At 40.6% G+C, this 4327-nt stretch overlaps 1 long non-coding RNA gene across 2 annotated transcripts; it reads right to left on the bottom strand.

Annotated features, from left to right (window-relative positions):
- Positions 1-2270: 2270 nt before the first annotated feature.
- LOC123159856 (uncharacterized) lies at positions 2271-4327 on the bottom strand. Of its 2 annotated transcripts, none has more exons than XR_006479894.1 (3): positions 4248-4327; positions 4064-4175; positions 2271-2968 (listed from the first exon to the last, which is right to left on the bottom strand). It is a non-coding gene; the product is annotated as an uncharacterized lncRNA (long non-coding RNA). The 2 variants fall into 2 exon arrangements; XR_006479895.1 differs by having other exon boundaries at positions 4064-4161.

Raw genomic sequence — 4327 nt, 5'->3', positions numbered from 1 at the left:
GATCCCTTGTGGACCACTAGATCCTTTGTTGAGTTTATCCGACAACGTCCTTCATATTCAGTAACCTTGTGAGCTTTTCCTCGCATACATAATGCCTTTGGTAAATTGTATCCCCTGATTTTGTCAACCATGCTCTACTTCCGAGCTTGAGTTATTTATTCCTAAATTTTGTGGTATATGTTCCTAAGATGCCCCAATGGGTTGAATCTATGTCTTCCCTAAATCCGTGTGAACTCGAAAGTTATGCGGGGTGTACTCTACTAGCTTTTTGCCAGGTAAAATTTCAATGCTACAACTTCTTCGAATGCGAGGAGTGAATGGAAGGTTATGCATTGGAGAAGTGGGAGTCGACCTTGAACATTGTGTTCGTGCCCATGGACACGATGTAGATCCTATCATGGAAGCTCCTCGCTATAATACTAATCCCCTTGTGATAAGTTCATCTTGTATCTATGTTCGGTCCTTTGCAACCGTGGTTCCGGCCATATTGTTCTTTTTTGATCCCATTTCTCGGACAAGTGGAAGTACTTGTCTTCTGAAGAGCATTTCACCCGTCCAGCCTCTGTTCTACTATACCCTTGAGTATTACCCTCTGGTATCACGAGAATATCACGGAACTACATAACCTCTTATGAGTTCTTCATCAACTATTATTTCTCTGATTCCAATTTTCCATGGGTTCTGAGTTGTTAGACACTTGAGAACACTGATAATAGGTTCGAGTCTACACTTCCCTTTCCATTGTTTTGTTAACCTTTCTTGTAACCTAACATATCTGAGCAGTGATAATTACCTGCTTATGTAAACACCTCGGTGTACAAACTCTATCAGTAAGGCCTTGTTAGTATTGTTGATGACATTCCGGTAGCCACCGATGGACGAGAACTTTGCCTATTGGTCCGCCTCGTCTTAACAAGCAGGAACATGCTCTTTATCCCTCGCCCTTGGTACCGATATTGTTGCTGACATAACTGACAGGCAATACTCCGAACTGCCTTGTTATCATGACCGTGCAAAATGATTAGCGCCTTCCTGCTGTTAACCCACATGGTGGGCCCATAACCCACAGTTCCATAGGATCAAAATCTTACTCTCATGTACATCCCCGTCTTCCAAAAATTGTTCCTCGCACTGGGCTTCGTATGTAAATCACGAGCCACCTTCCTAGTGATCCGTTCTGGTATCAGATGCAATACTTATTCTCGATGCTTTGAACCCTTTTCACCCTCTGTTTCAGACATCAAACGATTGCCTACCCGGTTGAAGCTTCTTATTGCTCCTCCTTACCTTGCTCTCGATGACTTTCTTGAATTTCAACTCGGGAGATGCCTCTATGCCACGCTCACCAAGAGAGCCCCAGGTACCTATGTTGTGTTGAGCTTTGTCCTTCCCGAGTCTTCCCCCCTTACTCCAACCCTTAAATCTCGGGACGAGATTTCTTGTAGTGGAGGAGATTTGTAACACCCCTGGTGTCATGCTACAGTAATCCCCTGTTAATGGTGCCATGTCATCATGATACTGTTGCTAATCTTCACTTGATCCGAATCGCAATTCAAATTCAAATCCAATCTAAAGTAAAAATTCATATTTGTCAGACATGAAATCTAAAATGTTCATCTTGTGCCAAATAATCCATAACTAATATTGGTGGTGAACCAACATTTTGCAAAATGTATAAGTGCCCTAAACTGAAAAAACAATGGCTAAAACAAATAGATTAAATGCATTTTTAAATTATAAAAGTGGCAAACTATTTGAAAAGCCTCACAATCCTTCTTTTGGCAGTGCCAACTAGTGCAATGTAGTCATGTGGCCAAGTCCCACATCTTATATCTTACTAGTACAATGCCCGTGCGTTGCTACGGGTAAAAGCAGAATACCCATGTGTTGCCACGGAATAATAAAAATATGGACACATTGATCAAATTATTCTTCTAATTTAGAAATACGGGTTAAGCGGTTACATCCAGTTTTCATCATGGAACGACAAATATAAATTCTCTTCCACTTTTTTTCCTTCTCGGCAATCTTCCTATCTCCTTAAGCAGCCAAATCGCTCGCCACCCGAGAACTTATAACTGGATATATATCATCCATTTATAAATAGTATTAGTATTCTCACTGTAAAGAAATATAAGAGTGTTTAGATAATAGTAATCTAAACACTTATATTTCTTTAGAGAGGGAGTATCACTCAACTTCACGCATCCACGTGTCAATATTACAAGGTACACAAAGATTGACAATCACTATTACAAGGTACACAAAGATTGAAAATTTCATAAGCCTCTTATTTCAGTAATAATAGCATAATCGATGCAACCTTCAATAATAAGCTCATTGTATGGATAGAAGTAGCGGCAGATGCCAAGATGATGGATTCAGGCATATTGTTGTAATACTTTGTAAGGTCCTCGAGAATAATCAATAAAGTGACCGTATGCATCTCCCAGATGGAGAGGCCGGGTGTCATCCTCCTTTTCTAAAAAAAATAATAAGCTCATTGTATATAGGAAATTTCCATTTATCTTGAATCAAGAATTTGAATAATAAGTTGGATAATCTAATGTTTTCAAAGCTGGGGGATTTGTATATAATTAGTATCTTTATTACCAACACAATCATCATGGTTGTGGTCATGGCAGCAGTCGTCAAGGTCTTCACGGCGCCACCGTTCTCCTTCTGCCGTTCTGCCTCTCCACCAAGTTCAAAGACGGCGCGACAGCAGCGAACAACCTATCACCGGCATTTAGGTTTGTCAGCTTTCATGTTGGCCAACTTCGCCCCGGGTTTCGACTTCTTCAGTTGCGTGATTGCAGTTGCCTCGCTCTCCCTTGAAAACACCACAATGGCCACAGTCGCCCCTGCCCTGCCCGCCGGCTTGGTCGCCATCGCAGGCATCACCTTCCCGTCCAGCCCATGCTAACCAACCGTCTCTCCCACGACCCGCTCCACAACTACTCCTCTCCTGCTTCCATGAAAACACAATATATTTCATATTCACCAAGAAGCAACAGAAGTTAGATCACTAATTAAATCCTAGTATGATGAACCATTTATGCTGAAATAGCTACAGAGCAACTCGCGTAGATTAAAGTTAAATCTAGCAATATAGTACACTTGACACCGGAGTAAACCCCAGATTAAACAATGTACTATGACTTCAGAAGAATATACATTAATCTGCCATATTGCAGGGAAAACAAATCTGGAGCACAAAGTAGAGAGAAACACCTGTAACACACATGCACGATATAACATGACCTAAATGTAATAAAATATAGTTGTATTTTCTAATGGAACAAAATATGTATCTGCGGATGGTACTCAAGATGCTTCATTTTTTTGCCTCTCATTATTATTTTGGTTGGAGAAGAAGTTACATTTGTTACGCACTAAAAGGCACCTGGTAGCATATCATGTCATCAGATAATCTTCTGAACTGTGTTCCTACTTCCTACTGCTTCACTGATTTCTTGTAGTTGCTAGAAAAATGAGATTTGTCAAACAGAAGCTTCCTTCCGCCTGCCACTGACATGCCACCGACGATGTGTGAATATTACGTGAGCAGCTACAACCTTTTTTTATGGATGAGACGATGAGCAGCTACAAACTTGATACTGTTAATGGTAGTCTCATTCTTCCAAAAAAAATAGGAAAACAAACTCATACATTTCAACACAGCTCCTTCTTCACATAAACTTCCAGTTTAAATGAAAATACTATTATTTTCGATGAAGAGAGCTTTATTACTTAAAAGGTTTAAGCATTATACCCGGCCCCTCTGCATAAATGAAAATACTAATAACAACAAAAAAAACTTAATAAGAAAACTCCGACAATGTGGACCGAGATTTGACTTGGTAGTAGATCAAATCACACGCGTTCAATCTTTGCTCAATGAGAACTGAGGAACAACTTTGTAAGAAAAACTACCCTACTCCACACTGATCATTGCATGACATCAATATTTCTCTTACAGCACTAAACTTAGACAGCCATGTAAGCTCTAAACATTGTTCTTGATTAAACGGACAAAACATAAAGGAATTGGAAGTCTCACCATCAGTATATAATGTTTCCATGCAATATTTTTGTCCGAACAACCACAATCAATATCCATTACATCCACACTCGCCTCAAGAGGGAGAGTAGACCCGCCTGCACAATAGAGACTATAGAACATTCACATTAAGTGCTAAAAAATGTAATACCAAAATTTAATCTAATGAGGAAGCAGAGCCCACCGCCGCATCCATGGATGGCCACCAGGGGAGTCTCCAGCGCCGTGTGACATCGACCTGCCGCAAGGGCCCGGACGGGCAAC

Source organism: Triticum aestivum, chromosome 7B, assembly GCF_018294505.1.
Source record: "Triticum aestivum cultivar Chinese Spring chromosome 7B, IWGSC CS RefSeq v2.1, whole genome shotgun sequence".
Taxonomy (NCBI): Eukaryota; Viridiplantae; Streptophyta; class Magnoliopsida; order Poales; family Poaceae; genus Triticum; species Triticum aestivum.
Note: the sequence above shows the minus strand (reverse complement) of the source record. Positions and strands in the feature narration are given on the sequence as shown.